Raw genomic sequence first — 27,422 nt, 5'->3', positions numbered from 1 at the left:
AACACTAAAACCACACTCGGTACGATGTCTAGAATCCTGAGTGTGTATCCTTTGCAAATATTTTAATTGCCATTTACAGCAACCTGTAGATTTGGAACAAATATGTATATATATGTCTTCAGAGATGTAAGGAAATAATAACTCATTCCAGGTTCCCATTAGATAAAAGCAACAGTTTTTTCCATTTGGCTTTTCTGTTGCAAAAATGCTTCATTCTCGGCAATATTGTCATTTGTTATTCCTTTGATCCTGAAGATGCATCTTCAGACAACTTTAATTATTGTACAGGATTTCCCCAATTTTTGTTTTGCGTGGAATGCTGAATTCATGTTGCATGTAAACAAGGACTGCATGTGATAAATAACGTTTAGATTTCAGCATACTGTACGTCAAGAACACATATAAAGCAGTACAGATTCTGTAAAATCGTTATGACATGCAAAGTTCTAGGTGTGGTATCTAAATCTAATGCCCAATGTGTATTGAGTTACTTTTGGATTACTTGTGGGAATTATTTTATGTTAGCATGATAGTCATCTTAGCAACTTGAGCAGGCAGTAATTCATCCTGTTCAAGTTGCTAAGATTGGTTTTCAAACCAATGAATACCCATACAACAGACACAGAATTACGGATGTATAGTGGATGTTGTGCATATTATTAATATTACCTATTTGGCTAATGAGAATTAATTCCAAGTCTTCCAGAGCATACAACAGGAAAAAGCCCCGGCAATTTTTATTTTTTATTTTTGCAATGAAGCTGACCAACTGAGAAACGAAGCCCTCGGACAAACAAAATATCGCAATCCAATGATACACATCACATGCTGTAGGTTTAATTCTTAAAATACATTGGCTTCGACTGCTTCTGAATGTTCACATACATTAGAAGGGGGCGGGAATTATTTCTCTAACTTAATTACAGCTGTTTCTCTTAGTTTTGTATATTTTTACACTGTCTGAGAGCAAAATAAAATTATTTCATTTAACAAGGAATTTCTGGGTGCAATTTCTTGGAAAGTTAATTAAAAGTTAGATGCCTTACATCATGTTTCAGTTACTTAACATACATGTAACTCAATGGATTTGAAAGTTAAATATTAGAAACCCAGTGCTGTAAAATTTGGGCTTCATGTATGCAGACCAGAATTTAGATTTCAAAGGTCAATTGAAGATTTTTCTTCTTTCCATTTTATACAATACTTTGAATTATTTAATATGATCATCTTAATTTTTGGTGTTGGCAATTATTCTTAAAATTCTGGATTTGGTGATAGAAACTGGATAATATTTTGCATATTTTCATATTAATTCTTCATATAAAGTGATTGAAAATATATTTCCAGTAGTTTAAACTTTGCTAGGTTTTAACATTTTGTATCTAATCTATGCTAATTCCTTTACATACAACATCAATTGAAAATTAATCAATGAGTATTAAATATAAAGTTCTCGATTTTATACCTATGTTCATTTATCCACAGCAATCTGCTTTTAATTACTGCAGTTTGATATGCTTTTTCTTTTTTCACTGTATGCAAAAACTTTACTTGGATTTACATATAACTATAATATCTGGAGTGAGATATGTAATCTTATAAATTTCGTTTTCTTTACAGATCAATTCTTAGAAGTTAACACCATTGGGTTTTTCAATTTTTTGCTTTGCATATAATACTGTTTACCTTGAATAGATTTTACATGAAATGTTTTTGCATATTGAACATAAAATCCTTTATTTAAAATAAAATATTCCTAAATGTACCCACTAATTTTGTTTTCCAGTGAGTAATATTCACCTAGTGTTGATTGTATGAATGTCATTTGATATTGTTCTGCTTGCAAATGAAATAATTAAATATTTTTTTGTGTGGCTATATATATATATATATATATATATATATAAATCTATATATTGTACTATAATAAAATGCACAGATTATTCAGTTTTGCCACATGATTATTTACATTTAAATTCTAAGTAGCATGTATGAACTTGTATAATCTAAGTAAATGTAATTTCAGCTGTGGGTCAACAATTACATAAAGCATTTAATATTAGCTGCATTTTTCATTGATTTCAAGGTAATACTATGGATCATAAATATGCATTTTAAAAGACTCTTTTGCATATTTAAATAAAATCTTATTTAGAGTGTATGACTATTTTGCTATTCAAAAGTGTTCATAAAAACATAACTTTCTCTTTTTAAAATTGTCGCCCTACTAGTTCTTAATATGCACTTCATGGAAACCTCTTAATTATTTTAGCATATATGACTTTTAACTACAAAAATGTCAGATTTAAATTAATTAACAGGTTAGTTATGTAAGGCTTTGTACATGGTACTTCCACTATAGACTATTATTCCATAAAATGCTTTTAACTCCAACATCTACTTCAAACAGTTTTTAAAACCAAATTTTACATTTAATCCTTAACATCTGTTCTATATATTGTTTTTATTGTTTTTACTCTACCTTCTTTTATAATAACTTCTTATATGTATCTTTTGCACTTGCTAGTCAGGATACAATAATTTGAAATCCTGAGTATAACATTGTGCAAGAACACCTAATCCCCTTCAGCAATGTTCCTGTCCAGATTATATTACCTTTGATTCCCCAGAATACTAATTACATATTTCAAATCTCCAAAGTGGGCAGCATGTTTTCCCTGCGTGACAAAATGTTAAATTCTGAATTAGGATTATCTATACAAGTCCTTCAGTTTCTATAAAAGGTTACGTTCTTTATCACCAGGTCTTTTTCATGGCCCCTTTGTGAAAGACTACACAGAATTCTTTCCTCTCCATTTCTGTCTAGAAGGCAGATCTATGCAGACGGGAGCAACGTAGAAAGAAAACTTTTGCATAGTTGCATAGAGCATTAAAACTCTTCTTAATTTTGTATTTAGTGATAGTGTGAAGGTGCAAAATAAGGAGAGGGCGGAAGGAAGGTGTTTACAGACCACACACACACACATGCTGCATACAATACACCCCAGGATCTTAAGCATGCCCAAATAGAACCTCGCCATTAGCCTCTCCTAGTGTCCGAAGTCCTGCCGTTTTTCCATTCCTATTTTCCTTCCCATTTTAAGCGGGGGGGGGGGGGGGGGCTCATCCTGCTCCAGGACTCAAGAGAGCTTTCCCCTCTCACCCAAACCCTAAGACTTTTTCACCCTAACCCTGTCCTAAATCTTATAATTCCGCCCCCCACCCGTCTTAAAGTTCAGAAGCACCTTTCTTATGCCCCCGACTTTGATGCCCTCCTTCCCTACACCTCATTTCCAGGTCGTAAATAACCCTCACCTTTCTGTATTGCCCCTTCCTTCATTTCTCCCCCGCCCCCACCCTCCCCCCGTCCTTGCCCCAGCTGAAAACACTCTGGGCATTTTTCTTTCTCCCTCTTCCAAACACCCGCTCCCCCCCCCCACTCAGTCCCTCAGTTTAACAAATTTGGAAACAGCCCCCCCACTCTAAAATTCGGAAGCTCCTCTTATTTCTTCCCTCCCATCTGCTCCCCCCTCCAATCAGGGCTCCCTTTCACGCGCGCCCCATCTCCATCCCCATCTGCTGTTGCTGCCCTGAGCATCTTTCATCCTGGTGCTGATGCTGCTGCATCTTTCTCGTTGCCCGGGCAACCGTAGCCGGGGAATGGGGAGGGGAGGGGGGAAATGATGGAGAGAATCCGGCGCGCGCCCTGGCTCGCGCTCTGACTGCTGCTGCCGCCGCCGCCGCCGCCGCCGCTTCTGCTATTGCTGCTGCTTCCCCCTCAGCCCCTGTGTATCTGGGCTGCACCCATGCGCGCATGGAGGAGTCAGCTTGCGCCCACCGATGGAAGCAGAGGTAGGTGCAGTCTCTATGCAATCCCCCCCACCCCGCCTCCTCCTCCCTGTCTCCTTCCCTCTCTCTCCCATTTAAAAATCTTTAAAACTTTGCATATTAATATCTGCGCTTTGCATAAATCTCACCCGCTCTTTATTGATTGCAAAATGCTTAATGCAGCAGCTGGTCTATTGCACACACACACACACGCACACACACAAGGCAGTCTATTCCTTTCTCTCTCTTCGTCTCTCAACACAGCAGCTGCAATTGTTCCTTCCAAGAGCTTTCTTTTTTTCCTCTCCCTGGCATATTATTTTTGCTGGTGTCTGTGGCTCAGCCTTTAAGGAAACGGACAAAAAAAAAAATTGCAAAGAGGGGAAAATAATAACGGAGAGATGCATATATAAAAATGCATTTTATTTTTATTTTTTTACAAAAACAAATAAAATGCAAAAATGATACAGGCGTGTTTTTAAAGGGCATTTTTATTCATTGCAAAGGGGAGGCGTTTTTTGCAATGGCAAAAAATGATATTTGCTGGCCGTTCTTTCCTTTTGCAAATGGCTTTGTGCACTGAGCGAATGTTTAAAAAAATATATCTATATAGGTTTTTTTTTGCATGGATGAAAATAAAATCAGAAGACAGAGAAAACGCTGTAGAGGATTTTCTGTAAATGTCTCTTTGCTTTTCGGTGGCGGTGGCTCGGCTTTTGATGCTCTGGCGATGGAAGAAAGAAGGGAGGGGAAAAAAGGAGGAATAGACAGAAGGAACCTGAGGAGATGGGGGGTTGTGGCTCCGGCGTTTACGGTTTTGCAAAGCGGGCATATATTGTTAGGAAATGTGTTGCAATATTTGGATTCCTAACCCCCCCGCCGCCCGCTCCCGAAAAGGGGGGGGGGTTGTGCTGTGCATTAGCGGCGATTGCTTTCATACACTAAGGGGGGTGTTCTGTGTTTATTGGGGTATAAGTGAGTATATTAGACCCCTCTCTATTATAAACTCAAGTTGCATAATGCGGGGGGTGTGTGTGTGTGCGAACCGAAGATGGAATGGTTTGGATTGTCCAAAGAACCGGTGTTGAGGGTGGGGGGGAAGAAAGTGAAGGTTGTTGGAGGGGGGGGGGGGAGAAGGTGCAATGGCCGAAGCGAGGAGGGGGAGGCAGATACATACAACGAGAACTGGACTCTTCTTTTGTCCATGGACGGGGTGGGGGTGGAGAAGAGGGAGGAAAGGAAGAATGTTATTAATAATTATTAGCAGCCCATGGCAGCTATTGTGTGGAGGGAGAGATATTGCCAGGATCTGGAGGAGGTGGGAGCGTGGGGGGGGGGCGCAGGGGAGACCTGGGGTAGTGGCTGGATGGGTGAAGAGGTCAGATTCTGTGTTTTTTTCGGGGTGGGGGAGTGTATGAGAAGGGGACCTATATGACGGGAAGGTGAGAGAAGGTGGATATTGGGGGGGGGGCAGGGTGTGTGGCTGAGGCAGGGGAGGAGAGTTGGGTAAGAAAGAAAGGAGACTCCTGGATAGAAGAGAGGGGAGCTCCTGGTGAAGGAAGGGGGTTCAGTGGTCTGGATTCAGTGGGGCAGAGACAGAGAGAGAGAGAGGTGGAAAGATACAGCCAAAAGAATGGAGATGGACCAAAATTTCAAAAGTGAGTGTGTGGGTTCTGAGGGAGGGAGACAGAGAGCAGGGAACACATCTCCTAAGAATAGGGTTAAGAATAATGGATCTAGGGGTGTGGCTGTTACCTTCAGCCGTCCTGAACCCCTAAATCCAGAACCACCTACCCCCCAAATTCAGGTTTGGTGCGATAGCTGTCTCCCAGGCCAAGTTGGAACACCATCCCAGTTTTCCAAAACGAATACTATTTCTGTTTCTTGAGTTTTTAGAGAGTGAGCGAATTGAGGGATGCCTTCTGGTCTGCTGTCCCAGAGCCTGGCATTTCCTTGGCGAGTCTCTCTCTAAATTGGCATTCCCTAACTTGTCCATAGTTACTTGGAGTTCAGAAATGACAAACTGGGCTTTGCTTATGGGGTGAGGTGGGGTGAGATGGGCTGGGCACTTACAGGACATTGCCATGGGGAAATTGGGAGCAGTGGTTATATGCTGTAAAGACCCCCTTAGTCCTGACAGGTGGGCACTGGTGTAAGTGAAGCTGGCAACATACTAGGCTGCTTGCCACTGACCTCCCCCCTGTGCTTTGTCAGTGGGTTCATTTAAGACACCAAATTTTTACCTCTTGGCTGCTTAAAGCACCAACAGCACTGTTGAATTTTTCTTTAAGCAGTTGCAAGTCTACCTGTAAGCAGCGCTGGTAGATAATTTGCAGGTCTTACTTTTGTGACAGGGAGAAGTGGAAATTACTCTGGAGTAGGTTCTGCAAAAACCTAATAAATGCAGAAGCCGCAAAGAGTTTTGTAACAGTCCTTTCCCCTGCCAGTTGCATTGTTGGGTGACACAACAGCTTTTATTTCTTCTTAAATATCCCCATTCAGGCCTCTGCAATTTGAGATGTGTGTGTGTGTGTGTGTGTGTGTGTGTGTCTTACGTCCCTGCAAGTGTACGAATTGCCCCCGTGGGTGTGCATAATCCATCTATTTGTCATCTATGGGAGTTTACATTTTCCTATATAGATTGCATCCCTTTCTGTTCCTTGTGTGTCTGAATTGGCATGTCAGTTGTGGGGCTGGTAAGTTTCCATAAAAAAGACCGCACAGTTTTGGTTCAGATTATTTATGGGGAAACACCTGTATTTTCCTAGATTAATCCTCACAAAACAGACTGGAACTGCCACCACATGTATAAAGATTAAGTCAAACTCTGGAAAGAACGCTAACCTTCTATCATTCTTTCATTACCCTAATCTTGTGCACTCAAGTTCAGACGCTTGTGCTCCATGTTAATTAATCGGGGGAAACTAACACCTCCTTGTTCGCTAATGTGGATTAGAATCTTTTACTTCATCCATAAACATGGATTGAAAGGATGAACACCCCCCTCCCAGCCTTTTATCACTCGGGTTGTGAGTACAGTGTGATTAAAGCTCACTATGGAGTAATTAATCTGCATTAAGTGATAATGGGTGTGTGTACGAAAGGGTTGTTGAAGTGTGTCAAGCGGCAGCAGCGATACATTGTCGTGCCCTCTTGTTTTGTGTGTGGCCTTGTGGTGTGTGCGTCTGTTGATATAATGGAGCAGGTCTTTCTTGGAACAAGTCCTTTAGTCACCAGACACTTCCCAAATCTCTTTGCTATTACTGCCTTTTCCTTGGATTCTGCAAAGGGTTATTCCCTTTTGAGTGTGGGGTGCAAATCACAGGAAGAGCTCCTTTTGCCTAAACTGCAGAGAATGTCTCATCCTCCCCTTCAGGTCTGGGGCTGTCAAAAGGTTGGGCTCGCCCCCTTACATTTTGCTGCGGGAGGGAGAACAGCAAATGTCCCTCACCCTCCCTTCTCAAGCCAAGGTGCATAGTTAATTGGCTCCTAACTGGAATATTTCACAAGAGCCCCCACTTCCTATAAAACAGAATAATAAAAAATCAAATGATTCACAATTTGCTGCCTTTTCCTGGCATCAGGTGGCTGCTTCATTCTACCTCATGATAGGGCCGGTCATGGTCTCCCCCCACATATGTTTACTAGGCCTCGTTTTCATAGACCTATCACTGAAACACTGTATTTCAAAATTACATCCCAATAATCTGGGTTGATTTTTTTTAAATCTGGAAGAGTTGCAGCTCCTTGCGGGTGGTAACCCCGACTGGGTTTGAGGCGGGAGCTATGAGCTAGAATTTGCGTTTCTGTGTTGGATTTCTCTCATGAGGAGCCATAGTGACTGAGGGGATTGGAGAGAGAGCTGGGCCTAGTGGCAAAGGCAGAATGGTTAAAGCTTGAAGCCATGTACACAAGATCACTCCTTTACTCTGCATGATTGTTGATCCGCAATGATTGCGGAATCTCCCCTGGAGTTTTTGCAATCACTAATCTGGATTAGAACCCACGAGTATAAATTGAAAGAGGACGCCATCCCCGTGTGTGCAATACAATGTGCTGACGAGTATCGGCTGGCAGTAACGCTGAATATATATATTTGGAGACGTCCCCTATAGAAGTGTGGTGTTGAATCAGTGTCCTTTTATTTTATTTTATGGCACCCACATCTGCTGTGTGTTGTCTGTGTGTTGGACTCCCGTGATTTAATTGTATTGCTTTATGTATTTAGTACAGCCTTGTCTTTCTCCTGCCCACCCCCAGTGTCCGCTAGATGCTACGCATAGGGTCGGAGGAGAAGCGCCGCACTGTTCTGTTGTTGTGTGTTGCTCTGTGGGTCGGTGCGGTTGCTTGTGTGTGTGTCTGCCTTCCTTTTTCTGTTGGGTGTGCATCTGCTGTTGTCAAGTGAGACCTCATTTCTCTGCAGTGACCTTTTTTTTATTGCTGCCTGGCATGTGTATGTGCATTTGTATGTGCGGGTGCCTCGGTAACCCTTTCAGCGCTGCAGTGCCTCTGCCCCTTGTCTTCCTCTACAGCTCACCCTACTGGTTAGGTCCAGTGCGAAAGCCCTTCCAGGGCCCGGCCTGCGATTTCCTCAAGCGACCTGCTTACCGGTCCCTTGGCAACAGGGTGTCCTTCGCTGCCCCATTTCCCTACATTTCCAGTCCCAATACATGCTGCTCTCTGAGCTTCTCGGTGCCTGCCCTTGTCTGTCTGGAACTGTGTGGCAGCCTGACAAGATGTTGACACCCTTATAATGTCCTTGTTCTCCCCTGTCCTGAGCACTAGGACTTTTCAGTATATATGTATATATTTTGCCACATCCCTCCATCCATCCTTCTATATGATCCGTATATTCTTTGAAACCCCTGAACGATTTTGCCAGTTCCGTGTTTTGTGCGCCATACCTTTTATTCTTGCTCTTTTGCTGTTTTTTCTCACCTTCCCTTTTAATTTCCTCTACTTTCCCTTCTAATTGTCATTGCATTATTCCCTCCCCCCATTTCCACTCCCCTTTCTATCACCCATTTCTCTCCTTTTATGTTTCCTTTGGCTATACCTCCTTCCCAACCTCTCTGACAAAACCCCTCCAAATTCTGTTCCTATTATACCATCGGACTTGGTCCCCTTTGTCCAAACTATATTTCGCCCTTAGGCCGCGCTGGAAGTCGTATTTCTGCTGGGAACAGAAGGTGCCTCCTTTTGACCTGGCTTTCCTAAAATCCAGAATGTGAGATGCAGTGGCACAGAGAGAGCCTTTAAAAATAAATAAGTAGTTTTATTTAATCCGAACCCAGACTCTTAATTTAGGTTTAGTGGGGTGCTTTACTCCCAATTGTGAGAGATGACGCGTTAGTGGAAAAAGCGATCCCTAGTTCTCCACTGCTACATAAGAGCAGCCATTTCCTGGTCAAGAAACTGACCGCCAGCTCCATCTCACCCGACAAAGAGTCCAGGTCATTTATTCCATGAATGTCACCTGGGGAGGAGGGGAAGGGAGAGAGAGAAAAAGCAGTCATACCCTTCAGCCATCAAACACTCCATCCCCCCACCCTCGCACCACTTTGGTGTCAGTTTCAGTGGGAATTAGATGCTTCCCACCCCCCCAAACACACCTTTACCATATTTTTCTTTGGGGTGGTGGTGGCCAGAAGGCCAGGGATGTGGTTGGTGTGAGGGCATATCAGGGAGGCAGAAAGGGAAAATGTATCTGAAATCAGGGGTCTGTTTGCTTTATCACAAGCAAAGCAGCCTCACATTCTAGCCCTGGAAGAATAGAGGGAAAGGAAGAAATCATAGAAAGAGGTGCATAAAAGGATTCGTTCTGTCGTTCACCTTGGCTCTCCTGAACAGCTGGAATTTTTAAAAGAAAGAGTAAAAATTACAGACAGATAGAAGAGGGGAGCGATAGAAAGGCAGCCGCACATCTTAAAACGAAGAGCAGGCCCCAATGACAATTAGTAAAAACCCATCGTCGTTCTTGTTCCTGGTGTACAATTTATCTGTTGTGCAGTCTGTGTAATTGTGTGACCAAGAGATTCATTTACAAATCGATGCATGTTAAATGGGAGGCAGTCAATTTAATTACCACTCTTTCTAAAACTTGATTTCCCCATTAGATAATTTATTTTTAAATCTGCATCTTCCAGATGTAAATATAACGATCTTTTTGCAAATCAATAAGGGTAGTTATAAATGACTGTTGTTGAAAAGTTTTTAAAATGTAGCCAGAAAAAGATGGATTTGCTTGTAAATATATAGATCCAGTTAATCCATAAACAGCAGGTTGATTTGTAAATGGAAGTATCAAGATACATCCAGCCTGTATCTTTAAAACAGAACCTTTTGGAATTGTAGGTATAGCAGTTATTCATATATATATATTACAATTGAAGATTTGTATGTAAAGTCTCTCAGTTTGCCTTTCCATATCAGTACAGTACAGTATTATGCAAATATATACACCTGTCCTAAATAGCAGGTGCCTTGCTCGAGATCAACACATCTGTAAAAAACAAGATCAGTGCTCCAATAATGAAAACAAAACGAGTTAACTCTACATATAATTCCACATTTGAAAGTGTCTTTTGTTTTGAGCGTCTGTAATGGATCTATCAATAACAGGATCAGTCAGTAAATACATTCATCCGTATCAATAATATCCGGTATCTATCTCCAGAATACAGTTCAATAAATATAAAGGGATCGATTTACAAACCTATAAATAATATACATCACTACATTGCGTCCTTCATTTTCCATTACACCAAGAGCACTTCAAAGCACTTATGCAGTGTAAAAGGACTATTGTGAAACAGCCGATCGGGCCCGCTGCCTGCAGTTTTTAAAAAGAGCCTTAACAGGAATGAAGTGGTAGGCCATAAATAATAACTCTGTTTCTAAATATGTTTGCATAGATTTGCATCCACATTTTCAGATGCAAACAAATTGCATAATTAAGAAGCATTTGCCGTCCCCTGCCAAATTGTGGCGCAATATTAATAACTGCATCTCTCTTTCCTTTTACTTTCTCTTATTTTGGCTTTCTTGTCTGTGTCTGTCTATCTGCTTATCTATTGTCATCTGTCACAGCCAAATTAAGTCCAACCCATAATCAGTTATCCCAGTTCCAAATCATACTTTAAGGTATCATAGATACAGAATAATGGGGCCGGGAGGGGGGGGAGATCTATTCTATTGGATCGGCTAAATTATATATATATCTATATATATAAAATCAACTTGTATGCTTGTATGTGTTTTTAAATATATAGCTACAATAGATCCAATTTTTTTAAAAAAGGCGTAAATATATAGAAAAGCCGTATGTCATACAGTTTTTTAAAGAGAACCCTTTAGGTGCCTTGACGTGTAATGATTATTCCTTTCTACAGAGTTCACTGCAATTAAAGATTTATATGTGCCTCTTTTATTTTTTATCTTTTATTGGCATGATTCTGATTTATTTGGGAATCTGGGCACCTGCTAAATACCAGATGTGTAAGGAAATCATGGGCAAACATCATATAGATATTCAGAAAATTACATTGCAGAATTATACACTGAAAAATCGCTTCATCAGTTAACAAAATTAGTATTTTAATCTTCCCTTAAAAAAACCCCACAATTCTTCTAATCTGAACATTCTGCGACGGGATTAATATGTAAATTATTGCACAGATATGAATTGTTAGTGCGAGAGGGAATGTTCTTCTGAAGATTTTGGAGGTGGGTCCAGTGTTATTGGTACGTGGCTGAGAAAAGGGGGTACAGGATTGGTGCGAATGGAAAACAGGATGGGAGGTGGAGAGGATGAGATGAATGAGTGCAAAAACTCAGCAGCCTGGTTTAGAGGAAAGGCGACCGTGGTGAAATTTAGTTGCGTGGAGGTCTTGTTAGACTTTTGACATGTTTTAAGTAAATTCAGAGGGTCCATACCTTTTGGACATTGCATTTGTCTTTGTCTGGATGTGTGAAGAGGCAGATATCACCCCCGCTGTCCCAATAATCCCCCCGATCTACCCCTCAGCCTGCTACTTTAGAGAGAATGGAGTCATTCGGCTCCTCATGCTAGGCTGGCAACCAGTATGTTAAATTTCCCCACAGCTGTGAAGACAGCCACTGCCACCTCACTGCGCAGGAAGGAAACAGCCTCCATGTTCTGAACAATGATGAACATTAATGGAACCCAGCGCAGGAAGCAGACGGGATTGTTGTACGCTATGTTGAGAAAAATAATTATTCCGCCACGGCGTGAGTTCTATTCGACAGTGGCCCTGCGCTGAAAACTACGGTGAATTCGGGTCTGTAAAACACTTTCCCTCTCGCCCTTTTTGTCGACAATTTAGGCTTCGGGAAGCATATTGGACCAGAAGTGAGACAGTTTTTTACAACCCCGAAGCCTAACAGCTATACAATTGACACCTTGCTTTCAACGAAGGCAAATTCTTACCCCTTCCTAGACTGCAGTTTGCACGTAACGTGTGCGAAGCCTCCTCTGTGGGTCCCGGCCACATCTGGGCAGAACGTTGTGCAAAACACTTTCGGAAGGTTTCTGATGACATGCCCCATTCATATTCCAACCACAGCCCTGGCTAAACATAAAAATGGGTCATGCATTTTGATCCAGTGACTTGGCTGTGTTCCTGACGACCTTGTTGACAAGTTGGAATAAAAGTACCTTAGAAGACCCATTTTAAACTTAGCCACATAAAGCAAGCTTGCTAAATCGGGGGCATCGCCAGTTTAGTTGCATTGTAGTTAATAGGACCAGCTCACTTTAAATCTAAGTACTTCAAATTAATTGGTTTTGTGGATCAGTCTAAGAAACATGTTTTGCTTCATTCGGTGGCCTTTGAGTGTATATCTAGCTAGATCAGTAGTCTTTGTACAGAGTTGGGATTAAATGTTACCTTCCAGATTTGATCATGTAGATCATTAGGTGAGTAGCAGTGAATTATAGCCCAGTGTAAAATCTAATCTACATGCTGCCCCCCCAACTCCCTATTTTAAATATGGAGTAAAGACCCTCGCTCCAGATTGACGCCAGTACATCTGTAGGTTTTGAAACCGAAACAATTTCCTTCTGCCTCTGAAATAGTAAGGTAAATGCTGATAGGTATTTTATTCTGCATAGTGTAGAAAAAAAATGCCTAGGATGCAGTCTTGGGATATTGCAACATGTTTTTATTTGTTATGAAGTGAAATAATCCCACCTTTTACCCTTGTTGAATTTTGTGTGTTGCAAAATATTTTATGTTTGTTTCCACCACCCCCACAAAATAATTGCAAATCATAAATTTCATGTTTGTGTGCCTTTTTTTTTATAAAAAAAAAAGTAACTGGCTGTTTTGTTTCGGGATTTGCCTCTCCCCCACTTTCTTCCTCTAAATTTCTTTTTTCTTCTTACCTTTTCAAAAGAACGAACAGCAAAAAAAGCTAGAACTGATTGCAATCTTGCACCTGATATTTCTAACATTTAAAGCAGAAATAATTCCTTTTGAACGAAGGCTTGTATTCTGAATGATTTGTGAGAAGATGCAGTTTTGTGTTGCTTTTTGGTTTCCTCTGATTCTTACGGGGTGTGTCTGTGTGGTTGAAAACTGTATCCTTGCATGCATGTACAAACCATTGTATTCCGTGGTAATTAACCCAGCCATCGTAGTTTTGCTGTGTGCTTGCAGTCACTGCGGTGGATTAGAATTCTACTTTGCCCATAACTATACAATGTGAGAGGATAAAAAATAATAATCTTATTTCCCCACTTTTTAATCACCCTTGATTGTTTGTTTTTTAAAAATTTTTACTGCGATTTAGCGTTGAGTGGGTTTGAGGGTGCACTAATTTCGGAGGAGACCTTTCTAATTAAAGTTCGTAATAATAACGTTGATCATTTGATGCTTTCCTAAAGTGCTTGAGGGTGTGCGAGTAACTTCCATTTGTTCTCTTCTCCTCAGACAAAACTGTAAACGGGTGGTGTCTGTGCTGGCCGGGTGTGTGTGTACCATGGGCAAATACACAGCATTATCTGCTGGTACACTTTAGTCTCATTTGGTGCTTGGAGTCAAGTCTCCGAAATTGTAATTCCCACCTTTCCCTGTGCCTCTTTAGGAGTGCGTATTGGGGATGGTAAACCTGTGCTGGAGACTTTGAATGTGGAACCAGGGGTGGTAGTTATTCCAAGTTAGCTAATTTGCAGTAAAGGGGTGTGCTCTTTTGTAAAGGCACAACAGGGCCACCACAATCTGGGGTTGCTCCCCTGTTTGCCCCTTATTTTAAGGGGCACTACTTACGTTAAATGATTGTTCCTTATTCTGGAACATTACTGCTTCTTTGGTCTTAATGGGTGTCCTTTATTTCTGAAAACTACCACTCTGGAAGAGCAAAGGCAAAGCAGAGAAGAACGTGAACGAGGCAGTGTTCAAGGAAAAAGTAAAAAAAAAAACAACACCAACCCTAAATGGATTTGCAGATTAAGATCCCAGCAATTGGAATGTGACTGGGGCAGGAAGGAAATTGGTTATTGGCAGAGGAATATAGACAATAGTAAGGAGTACAATAGGGAAAAGGGTTCGCAGCGGCAACCTAGTGTTTACAAGAAGGCCGGAGCCTCTGGTAGATGGGGATATTTAAGTCTATGGAAAAGTATCAGTGATTCTGTACATTGTAGACAAGGGTCTTCTGCTCGTATTTTCACTATAGCCTTTCTGTTGTGGGTATATATTTTGATTTGGGGTGGTGGTCAAAAAGTAGATTGAGATCTGTCAGTAGATCTCTGGGTCGTTTGCAGTAGATTGGAAACAGTTTCGGACTTCTGATTGCTCAACACACACACACACACACACACACACACACACACACGTTAGGCTGTTAGTATATCCCTGACCTGTAATAACTCTGATGCAATGTATGGCTTGTGGGGTGCAGTAGTAGGCAATTGTCTGTCTTCCTGACCACCATTTTGCATCTGGCACAATCCCCCTTAGCCACCATTTTGCCCCACTGGGTTCCAGCTGGTGAGCCACATGGGGTGCTAGTAAAAAACCCAAAACCAATAGACCCCACAAGTCCAGAGTCTTTCCACACCTGCACTTCTTTTGAAATACTGGTACCTTGCAGATCAGAAACATGAGGGCTGATCCTTTATTGCAAGTCAGTGGCTATACTTAAGGTACCATAGCCACTTTTTTTTACCCTTAATAGAGGCTATTTTTTAATGGCTCCTATGCAGAAGTTCTATAGGGGCAGGCCCTCTCTGCTTTTTTAGGTCAGAAAAAAAGCACGTCTATTGAATTGCTGCCTGCTGTATAGCTGTTAGGTAAGGTAGCCAAGTCTGTAGTTGTGAGGGATTTGAAAATATACTAGAAGCCTGCAAAGAGTGAAAAGTAGGGAGGCTGTGGAATTAAACGGACCCTAATTAAGGTATCGCAACACAAGAGTAAACTTAGTGTTCCCGGGTTGCTGCAGGCGCAGGAAGGAGTGTGGTAACCTCACCTGAAAAGTGTGCGATAAGGTGCCTGTTTTGGGGTAGAGAAGGAAGAAACAGCACTTTCATAGTTTTCGTAAGTGCCTGTTGGGTCATGCTTGGCTGAAAAACTGGCAGCTCTTTTAAGTCCTTTTTTCCTCTCTCCACGCGCAGGGTGCTTACAGTCAGACAACCTTTTACACCGCCACAATCACTTGAACATACAGCTCATATATGAAAATAGGCACACCCTCTAGGAAAATTGGGACGTCCTGATTGCCACAACCAGTGACCACGAGCACACCATCACCACACTATCATTTCACATTGGGAAAAGCCTCACACTACTTAGTGCTTGCAATAGAAACACTGTAGTTTTTTTGGTATTTTGTCGCTCCTTGATTGTACTGTATTCCAGTTTCAACTATATTGTATATTTGGTGCTTGCGTTGTGTTATTTATATATTATTGCACGCTGCCTGGAGAGGTATGCGTAACAAGCAGTATTTAAATAAATAAAGAGGAGAGTCCCTGTGCCTTACCCAGGCGATTAGTTGATGTATGTGTTGCCAGAGCTGCAGAGCAAAGGATGCAACACTACATAATTTCACTCACTGTGTTTAAAGTGGAGTCCCACCCCTCGCCAAGAGTGTATTGGGTTTGCGCTTCAGGTGCGAAGATGTATGTGGCTGGCCCTGAATGTATAATCGCCTTCTTGAAGGTCTATAGAAAGGGAGTGGCTCCGATAGGCAGGTCTCAAATATGGTTTGTTGGCCGGTGAGTTATGTTTTAAGCATGTCAGCTAAGTCAGCTGAAGCCCACCCACCTCTTTGTGAAGGGGCTGGCGAAACAAAACATAGCGTTTAAACACCTTGCCACATGCAGAGATTGATTAATGCATGTAATTGACACCTCTTGGCTATCGTATTTATAAAAAAACCACGCTGTACATTCACCTGCCGCGTTGCGTCCCAAGGGACTTGCCCAAGGTCACTCAAGAAGCTTGTAGCAGAGAAAAGGAACTAACCTAGACATTTGCCTCTCAGACCAGGGCTCATTGCTCCTGTATTATCTGTCTGTCACAGTCAGGGATAGGGAAGAAATTCAGTTCCCATTCTAATGGGAACCTATCTAATTTGCCCTTTCCGAAACAATATGGGAATAGCTATGTCCTCAAATTTTGTATTCTCTGAATTTTGCAACGCAGTTCTCTAAAACAAAACAAGGTGTGAAAAAACGTACATATTATGGAAAAGTGTGCGTGAAAATGAATTTATTGGTGAAAACAACTCACAAAAGTGCATTATATCATGCAAAATTGATTACAAAAAATTGTATATTGGGATGAATGCACACAAAAATGCTGATAAATTTTTGTGATGGTTTTATTTTACTTTTTTACTTTTTAAAAATGCAGATTGTTATGGAAATGTGGCAAACTTAAAATGGAAAAATGAGAAACAGAGAAGCCTAATATCTGATACAGCAAAATGTTCATTTATGGTTTTCACCGAATGCTAAAGCTGTTATAGATGTACAAAATGAATTTAAAGTGTAAATGTAGGGTTGCCATATTTCAGACAGTGAGAGTCAGGACCGAAAAGTTGTTGAGCTTTTCTTTGGCAAGATAAAAACAAACAAACAAACACCGAAAACGTTTTTGAGCCATACGTCTGGATTTCCCCTTTTTGTTGTTGTCCAAAATAAGATTTGTATCGGTATTGGAATTTACTTATTTATTAGAAATTCATACTGTCCTCCATCCAGAGAGTGCAGAATACACAACAACCCTAAGAGGTAGTTTAGTCTGAGAGACATTGACTAGCTCAGGGTCATCTACTGAGTTTTGTGGCTGAGTGAAGATCTAAACCGAGGTCTTAACAGTGCTGTTTTGCAAGGGTGCTGTATAGGCTATACAGTGGTACCTTGGGTTACATACGCTTCGGGTTACATACGCTTCAGGTTACAGACTCTGCTAACCCAGAAATAGTACCTCGGGTTAAGAACTTTGCTTCAGGATGAGAACAGAAATCGTGTTCCGGCAGTGCAGCAGCAGCGGGAGGCCCCATTAGCTTAAGTGGTGCTTCAGGTTAAGAACAGTTTCAGGTTAAGAACGGACCTCTGGAACGAATTAAGTTCTTAGCCCGAGGTACCACTGTAATCTCATAACATAGAACAATGGTCTAGAGTCCTTCAGGATCCCTTTGTACATCAACTCATCTGCGGAGGAATCACTACAGAGGTTCCACAAAACCCCACAGGATTCTGGGTCATGTTCTACAGTGTGCTCACACAGGCTGGAACTCTTTGGACCTCACTACTGTGTCACCTGAACTGAGGGAATGACAAAGAACTGGGGTCTCTAATATGGTGTCCATGGGCAGAGGTGGAGCTAGCTGCTCCGGCACCCGGGGGGTAGGGCTAGCTGCCCGCAGGGGTGGGGCTGCGAGTGTCCCAGGGGGCGGGACAGCGATGTCAACCCCCCCCCCCAGGGATGACACCCGGGGCGGACCGCACCCATCGCACCCCCTTCCTACACCAGTGTCCATGGGCACCATAGCACCTTCAGAAAATCCACTTGGCACCCACCAAAGCCCACAGCCCCCCTTTTTAAATTGAGGGGTTTTTTTGCGCTTTGGTGCTAGTTTCGCTTGTTTTCATTAGTTCCCCCCTCTGTGAAATAGGTCCTTTGTGGTGACCCCTGGCTAAGGCTTGCATCTGTGTTGTACATTTAAAGTGGTATTATACCACATTTAAAGTGGTATTATATTATATATTTGACAGTAATGGCTTCCCTTAAAGAAACCTGGGAACTGTAGTTTCTTAAGGGTGTTGAGAGAGTTATTGGGAGACACCTGTTCCCCTCACAGAGCTACAGTTCCCAGAGTTCCTTGAGAAGAAGGATTGATTGTTAAAACACTGAGAATTGCAGCTCTCTGAGGGAGTAGGGGGGGTCTCCTAAGAAACTAGCACCCTTTGCAGTTCCCAGAATTCTTTGAGGAAAGCTCTGACTGTTTAAAGTGGCATAATACTGCTTTAAATGTAGTAGCAGGGGAAGCGCTGGTAGAGGTGGCAAGCTGCTTTTTCCAGGAACTATTTTCTGCCACTACCAATCTCTTCACCAATCCCTTCACCAACGAACCCATTGGAAGCTTCTGAGGAACTCAGTGCTGCCCAGAACACATTTTGAAAATAAAGTTGGCAGTGTAGCCAAGAGATCATTAAGTATCTAAGGGTGTCTTCACATTTTTCACCTCCAAAACTGGTTGCTTAGTTAGTGGCTGATCTCAGCTTCGGTGGCTGCTCTGTATTCCCTGGAAATTGAGTAAGGGACTTGGAAAAACCCAGCCTTTGCATCAGATTCTGCCTAGGAGGAGAAAGGACTTTAATAAGACACACCATAATGCACTTTAAATTATGCTTTTGTACACACTGCCAAGCTTGTTAAAACATGGATCTTTCCTTCACCTTCTCAGCGGATGCTTATGCACTGAGTGACAATTGTGAACTATGCTGGATATCGTGAAGATCGAATCAGAGGGGGTTGATGGCCAGTCTGGAATAATTATTTCAGAATTAAAGAGCGCCACGAGCAATAAAATGCTAAGAGGCAATGTAGAAATGATAAATAGTAATATTGATCTTTCGGTATACCCCCTTTGATAGTGTTATCAGGTCTCCGCTATGAAAAGCAAAGAACCTCTGTCCACATAGGATGGGACTCTTACTCTCTCGTGAACCGCCCTGGGATTTTCAGATGAAGGGCAGTATACAAATTTAATACATAATGATAAAAAGGGAGTCCCTTTCTCCTTCTCTCTTTGGAAATGACATGGGGACATGCCACCAAGGGGACAAAACTATTGTTCCTTGCACCACCAAGAGCTAGTCAAAGCCCTGCCAGGGAAGGAAATAGCTGTTGAAATTCTCCATCTTCAGGGATAACCCAGGAGAATTTTGGCCATGGACTCGCTACCTGCTGAGGAAGATCCTAGTAAATGTTTTTGGCAATGAAACTTCACCAATCTCAGTCTGCCCTCAGCCACCCACCACTTGCCTTCCTTCCTACTTATGAGTCCAGAGGATGCCTGCCAGCTTCTTCCACAGTAATCTCCATGTTGCCATTGCAGAACTCAGCCGGCAAATGGATGGAGACACTGTTAGAATGAGTTTCCTCAAACACCTGATGGCTGGCTCCAACCACCAGTGATTCTAGGATGAACATATATTCCATGACTGGGTCTCACCATTGCCCCATATCAACTGAGAGCACATCAGCACTCCCTTGCAACGGTGGATTGTAGGGGAAGTTCTGGTGGGGCAGGCTAGCCACTTTCAGTGCACTATTGCTCACAAGTTCTGATCTTTTCATTGAGGAACCCCCTGCTAAGCTTCCAAGGAAATCCAGGGTTTTAAAAATCATTGCATTATCACTGCTCTAGTGTGGACAGCAGCAAAGTTTGCTGGAGGACTAATTTGAGAACAGAAGACCACCGGCTGGTTGCCCTAGCCAGTCTTCCCTCCCCACCCTTCTTTTGCCTTTGGTTAGCAACTGGGGCCCCAGACTTGCCCCTTCCCCATTTTATTTCGCTGCTGCTCTGATGCTGGGGAAGGTTGAGGCCATATTGAGCCAGCAGCTGCCAAGGGCCCTGGGAGGTTTTTTGATTTTTAGCAAGCAAATAAAGGGGAAGAAAACAGAAGCAGCAGATTGGGAAAGTAGTTGCCTAACGCCATCAATGGTAAAAGTCCATTCCTTAAGTTTGTCGCGAGTAATTCCACTTTCACCAGGGGCGAAAGCACATTGTCACATACATTTTCCTGATATAATTGCTTGTTTCCCTGTCCGCGACAATTGATGTGTAGGGCTTTCATAACTTCAGCATGGCATGTCCTCTGCAGAATTAGGTTCCTCTGGACAAAAACACACAGTGGAGATGGATTCACAATCCATGCACATCACTCTCAGGGTGTATTTCCTCTGTTTGGCACACTAGTGGAGCCCCTGCCAGGCTGGAATGCGAAGGGAACCCTTGCAAATGAAGGAAGAATGCAATGGACAGCTAGCCACTTGGCTGTCTTTTGTTATGGAAGTCCACCTGAGTGCCTGCAAACCTGCTTGCAGAATGCCCAGCTCTAGTATGTATTCAGAGGCTCTGCATGCCCCAAAGGTGTAAGGGTTGCCAGCTTTTTAACAGGCCCTGCTCCTGTGCTTTAAGCAGTTGAAGTTTTCTCCTGGCATGTTGATATAGCGAGGGGGAAAGCTTCACCTACCAGTGGCGCAGTTAGATAATGTTAGCCTCTAATACCCTCCCCTTTTTTATATGGTAATGTGCAAGAATGTAAAGAAGAGACCTGCTGGATCAGGACAAAGCTCTAAGTCAGGCATTGGCAAACTTGTTCTGGGACCAGTGGTCAGGGATGATGGGAGTTGTGGTCCCAAAACATCTGGAGGGCCGAGTTTGCCTATGCTTGGTCTAAGTCCAACATCCTGTTTCACACAGTGGCCAACAAGATGCCCATGGAAAACCTGCAAGTGGGACGTGAGCACAATAATCTCTGCACCAGATCCTTAGCAACTGGTATGCAGAGATACACTGCCTCCAATACTGGTGGTAATATAGCCATCATGAGTAGTAGCTGCTGTTAGCTTTCCTGTCCATGAGTTTATCCAACCCCCCTTTAAAAATTGCTGCATCTTGTGGATTTCGTAGTTTTTACTATGGTACTGTGTGAAGAAGAACAAAAATGACTTCCTACTACCCTTCATTCAAAAATGTGGTACGTCAGCTGCCTTGCTGTGTTTGGGCAAGCCTCCTGCTCATTCTGTGGCTGGAGGCCCTCAACTTCCACCCCAAAATCCTTCCCTGATGGCGCCACTGAACATGAGAGCAGCTCTTCCAGATAAGTTCCATGCAGTCCAGCATTCTGTTCCCCATCGGATGCCTCTGGGAAGCTCAGAAGCAAGGCAGGAAGGCAACAGCACCCTGTCACCTATTTGTCCTCAGCATCTGGCAATTCAGAAGTATTCTGCCTGAAAACATCGAGCTTGCACTTAGCAATCGAAACTAATGGCCACTGATAGACCTGCCCTCCATGAATTTGTCTAATCCCCTTTTAAAAGCCGGCTGAATTAGTGGCGATCACCATATCTTGTGGTAGTCAATTCCGTAAGTTAATTATGCCCTGTGAGAAGAACTACTATCTTTTCTCTGTCATGAATCTGTCTTGCTTAATTTCTCTCTCTCTGTGTGTGTGGTTGCTGTTTTAATGGCAAGAAGAAAAGCCAGTGGGAAAGTTGGCAACCTGACAAAGGCATGGAGTTCAAGATGAGGGAGAATCTCAAATTCTCCCCAGCCTTTTGGTTTTCGGCATGGCAAAATTGCTGGGAAATCCTGGCCGTTGTGGGGTGTGCGTGAGAATCGAAGGGCACACTGGTGAAATGAACAAGTGCACACATCCCTTTCACGTGTATTGCAGTAATGCCCAGTATTATTGCTCCTGCATTTTATTTCCATGGGTATATTACACTGTTGAGCAGTGCTGCCAAATTTTTAATAATGGGATGCTCTTGCGCCCTGGTGGTGTCTGAAATGAAGGACATCTTTTACATGCTGCGGAAAAAGGAGGGATGCTTATGCCCTCTGGGACTGTGATGCCCTGGGTTAGTGAAGAAGGCAAAGCATGGCTCACTGATGACGTACTGGCCAGTTTTTGTTGGACTGCCTGAAACGCTGTTGGTTTCAAGCTGCCTGGGGCCGATGGGGGTTGGAATCCAATATCTTCTGGAGGGCACCATGTTGGCTACCGCTGGTCTGTAGGAAAAGGCAACCTTTCCTCCTCTTGCCTCGAACAGAAATAAACCTAGTGATTTAAAATAATAGCAACTTGCTTCGTTCCCCAGCCAATTTGTGGCCCCTGAAAGCAGCACCTTGTGCAAAATCAGCCAATCTCTTGATTTGAGCTCCCGGGAGAAAAAGGTGGGATATAAATGCAGTAACTAAATAGCAATAATAAAGAAGGAAAACTGATGTGGAGTGGTGGTGGCAAGCCCACCTTTGGTATAAGAGAGTTCCCCTTAGGGGGAGGCTTTTGGAAGGGGGGAACTTTTCAAAGATAACAGAACCCATGCGAGTTTGTGGGACAGGAAAAGCATGGCATAAAATTAACTATGTGCTTGCACTCAAATATTGTGTTTTCTTTGAAGCTGCTGGTAAGGAGGGCCAACCCAAAAAACATCACGCCCCAGAAAGAATTATTTCCCAGGTTTTGTCTCGGTGTCAGCCGTCTTGAGCCTCTGAAAAACAGCATATAAATGTTTAAAATAAGTAAAGATAAGGCCATGAAAAAGGCGGTTGGAATAGGTGCAGCAGCTTCGTGTAAAGATCAACCCTGAGCCCCATCGGGTGAGAATAAGACCGAAGTGTTTGCAGCGTGGGCTGATAAACCAGATGCTAACCGCAGATTTATTTTAGGGGTGTGTGTGTCTCCCCCAAACAATGGAGATGTAGTGGGAGGAATAAGAGCTTACAAGATCAGGTCCTCATCCGTGACAGTGAATCGGAGGCTAGGTAAGAGCTTGGGCTATCTTGGCGACAATAACCATCCTTCCTGATCAATAATACATAATGAACACCGCATCATTAAATAATTCATCGGCAGCAAATAATTTCTGTGCCCCGAGGAGGGGAAGAAAAGCCATCTCTTTAGTGCCCCGCTGGGCCAGCCTTGTGGTTTGCAGTGATTAATTAATTTTATTTCATAATTAGCCCCCATCCTGCTGCCCCTGATAGAAGATTCCCATGCAGGAAAAAAAATAGCTTTGAAAGCCTCAGGGGTTTGGTAAGAAAGGAAATAGAGCAATGCTTGCAAGATTGGACCTGGTGCAAACGCGTTTCTTTCTTCCCATTTTCTCTCCCATTCTTCTTCCTTCTGTCTTTTCTTTCCTGTTGTGTTCACTGTTGTACATCTTTCTTGCTCATTTGCGTACGTCCTTGTGTTTTTCTTTGGCCAGCTTTCTACGTCTTCTTTAAAAAAAAATCTTTTTCAAGTTTCTTCTTTGATCCAGACAGCTTTTGTTTAAAACGAGCCAGCAAAATAACCAGCCACCCACTCACAACACCCCCTTCCCCCTTAAGAAAGAGAGAGAGAGACTCTTTCCCCAAGTCTCCCCCAAATGAGACAAACCAGTGGACCACGTCTCTTCTGATGTAGAGGATCACAACCCCTGTCGCTGATGGAAGGCAAAGGCAGCCATGCAAAGTCCTCATTTGCCATAAGAGAGTGCACAGTTCTGTGGCCGAATGTCTAATTTCCGTGCCTAAATTATCCCAGCGTATTATTGGTTGCCAAAGGGGCAAAATCTAGGCATCCCAAAAATTTAGCCATGTTGACCCAGAAGAAGAGTCTGTACTTGAGCAAATTGTGTGTGAGCTTTAGAGTTATCTAGAACTCTTCATCATGCTAAATGATAAACAAAGCTGGGGTGTTGGTGGAAAAACTTAATTGTCAGCCAAGTTACTGCCCCCTGCCCTCTTTTCTTTGTTTGCCGTATAGCTTGATTAAAACTTCTTGAAAACCTGGGGGAAAAAACTTGTATTATGTTTTATGACATTTTGGTTGGCTTAATAAATACATAAAGACCCAAACACAGATTTTTGGAATCCCAAGGACTGTGAGAATGAAAAGGTATGTAAAAAACTTGACAGATAGAAAACCATGGGGGGGGGGTTAGTATTCCAGGACTATTTCCGCTGAGCTGTATCTGGCTTGCCAAAATACCCCCAACTTTTGATCATACAAGAGTTCAGAAACGCCAGACTTATATACCTGTATCTGTGCTTCGACTGCTCCTCCTTTCTCCTCACCCTTTCCAGAACATGGAAACCTCTTGCCTCAGTTCCCCCCTCCCCCCAGACCATCCCTTCCAGTCTCCTGATGCAGTTGGAATGTAACTGGATTCCACTAACCGGATTTCTGAAGCAGATTTTCACAGGTTCAGCAATTCCCGACTGGGGATGGTGGGCTGTGCCGTTCTTCGGTTGCCCTGTCCCTGTTTATTCAGGTCCAGCAGTTTGGCAGCAAGTGAAGAGAGAGAAGGGAGTAGGAAGAAAGTATATGGATGAACCTCCTTTCTTCCCTTAAGGATGCTTGGGGATGATGGGGTCCAAGGATGGGGCAGTTTCTTCTCCTCTCGTCTTGCTTCCTGATGGCCTTAGCACGAGCTGTGTTCTCTCTTCCATGGCCAGACCGTCGGACAGCGCTCCTAAGCAAGATACCTCTGAATATGTAAATGCAGATTTGTAGACAATTGACAGAATCTGCATTGGGTCACAGTTCCCAGGAAACCTGCGTATACTTCAACCATTCTTACGGACACATTTGGACAAAGTCTGCACACAGCCACATGATTGTGTGCATGTGTGACACTAAAAGCGCTGTTTAGCCTGCCGCAGAACAACTTGGGAGTGCGTGTGAATGTTTCTTTGGATGTGTGGATGGGGGATTTACATCTGTGATGAAGCTCAGTGCTATGCTTTTCCCACACCAAGAATTCCTGCAGTGCCTAATGAATGAAGGGAAAAGGTTTTGTGGCACCTCGTAAGGCCTTCCAAGTACTCTGCACCTGGCTCTACCATAAGAAAGTACACAGAGCTCTGCTGCATCAGAGCACACCCCATCCAGTGGCCAAACACTGGAATCTGGATGGAATCTGGAATCTAATGGACCTTTGTCTGATCTAGTAAGGCAGTTTTCACAGCCTTATCCAGCAAGCATCGTTTAAATCTAAATCACTCTTAAATGTAAATCATGCAACTCAGCCCTGAAGTGCATGAAGTTTTGCTCTGCTTTATTCTTCCCCTTGCTTGGTTCACTAAATCTGGAGCCAGACAATTGTCTCTCGTGTGTTTTCCTAGATAGCTGGAGACACCTCGAAAGAGCCATTGCTGGTGGTCATGTGAAGTTTCATCAATGCCGAACAGGTTTGGCAGGTTTTCTTATTGTTTCAAAAACCGACCAAACCTGTTTGATCAGCGAGGCAAAAGACGGGAACTGATGCCTCACAAATCATTTTCAGTTATCAAAAATAAGCAGCTATTTGCCAGATCCATCTTAAGAAAAATAAAAAAAGCCAGCAGGGCAGAAACATTATTGCCTATTTGGGAGCGGTTAGAACACAGCCCCCACCCTCTTGGGCCAGTGGTTTTATACCTTCCCATTGTATGCTTTGCAACATGGATGAATTCCTCTGCTTTTGTATCAGTTCCAGCGTGTCTGCATGTCTCAGGAGAAGTACCGTATTTTTCGCTCTATAAGATGCACCAGACCATAAGACGCACCTAGTTTTTGGAGGAGGAAAATAAGAAAAAAAATATTCTGAATCACAGAAGCCAGAACAAGAGGGATCTCTGCGCAGTGAAAGCAGTGATCCCTCTTGCTGTTCTGGCTTCTGGGATATCTGCACAGCCTGCATTCGCCCCATAACACACACACACATTTCCCCTTACTTTTTCGGAGGGAAAAAGTGAGCCCTATAGAGCAAAAAATACGGTACATCTTTCCTTTCACGTGTTGTGATGCTGTTTCTGTCTGGACATCCTTGGTTGTTTGCCACTGCTTTGGTTCCAGTTTCCTCCTCTCTCTTCTTCGGCCCTGGCATATTTTGTGGCCGGTGGAAACACCAGAGCCCCATCACCAGTCACGTCCTCGAGCCATTATTCGTTCGTTGCCCTTGTGACCTTCACCAGGATGGTTTCGAATTCATATTTATGGGGTCACAAGGTGGGGGGTGAGGGGAGGAGGGGCATGCAGGGCAACACAATGGGATCTAGGGTAAACATGACCCCTCTTTTACACTGCAAGCCATATGGGCATCCAAACCAGTCCATCTCTCCAAAGCAGAACATGCACTGCTTCAGCACAAGCCAACAGCATACTGTTAAACTTTTTTAAAAAATAAAATGTGCTAGTATCTTCAAACTGGAGTGTGACTATGCTGTCCTGCACCATGAGCGATACACACAATGTACACAATTAATTAAAATAGGCACCAGGGTGTCTGCAGATGACAATATCCTAAAAGCCAGTACCCATCTCCGTTCTCCAGCTTGCTGTGCAACACCCACTCAACTCTCCCCATCCAGACCCCTGTAATCTGTAGACAGTAGTTGTGCACTGAACATAGAATTGTGCAGTTGAAAGGGACCATGGCAATCATCTAGTCCAACCCCCTACAGTTCAGGAATCTTTTGCCTAACACGGGGCTCAAACCCACGGCCCTGAGATTAAGAGTCTCATGCCCTACCAACTGAGCTAGGCACTTGAATGTGGTCAAGCTGTCTTTTGGGACCAGTATTTGGGCGCATCTGAAAGTGAGCCTTTGGGCAGTTTCCTTCCAACTCTACAATTCTGTGATTCTATTACTCTAAGTGGCAAAGGCACATCAGGTTGATGCGGGTTTTCGGTTACTTGGGATGCTTGACTTATTGCATATTTGCACCAAATCATCAAGTGGCATTTACCCTTCCGAAGGAATACACCACGGAGGCCAGCATGGCTGCACAGAATGGGATGCAGAGTACATGCTAATTGCCTCTCAGAAGTCAGATTATCTGAATTTTAGGATGAGATAAAGCAGGCTTACAAGTAGGCACTTGCAAGGTTACCTGTGGCGAGTTAAAGCTTTGTCTGCAGGTGACCAAGCAATAAAGATTTTGTAAAATGGATGGCAGTGGGTACTTTTTTGTCAATGGGCTACAAACAGCAAGCATAGATAGGTGTGAGAAGATGGACTGGCAAACACTCGTCTGGGAATTATTTACAGATTTTATCCAAAGGCAGAATTGGTATATGTAAGATAAAATCCAGGTGTTGTGGTATCCAGTTGTTCATGGCAATATGTCTGACTATCTATCTATCTATCTATCTATGATAAAGGATAAAGATGCAATTGGCTTAAAAACAGGCCATAATCTGAAACCTTCACCTACCACCCAGTTGTATTTCTGGATCTCTTTCTCTTTACTTCCTCATCTGTTTCATTCATGCTCCCTTTGACATGCAAATTCACATGCAGTCAAGCTCCTCTGGCCCATTTTGTCTGCAAAAAGAGATTTTTCTGGCCTTGATACAGATA

General features: G+C 43.0%; 1 protein-coding gene across 1 annotated transcript in view; it reads left to right on the top strand.

Annotated features, from left to right (window-relative positions):
- Positions 1-3,500: 3,500 nt before the first annotated feature.
- POU2F2 (POU class 2 homeobox 2) overlaps positions 3,501-27,422 on the top strand; it is a 102,612-nt gene continuing 78,690 nt past the window's right edge. The window contains exon 1 of the mRNA XM_081018811.1: positions 3,501-3,852. The gene's annotated coding sequence lies outside the window, so the exon portion shown is untranslated. The remainder of the gene's footprint in view (positions 3,853-27,422) is intronic.

This window comes from Podarcis pityusensis (assembly GCF_964106645.2).
Source record: "Podarcis pityusensis genome assembly, chromosome: 8".
Classification (NCBI taxonomy): Eukaryota; Metazoa; Chordata; class Lepidosauria; order Squamata; family Lacertidae; genus Podarcis; species Podarcis pityusensis.
This window is presented reverse-complemented; position numbering and strand designations above follow the sequence as displayed.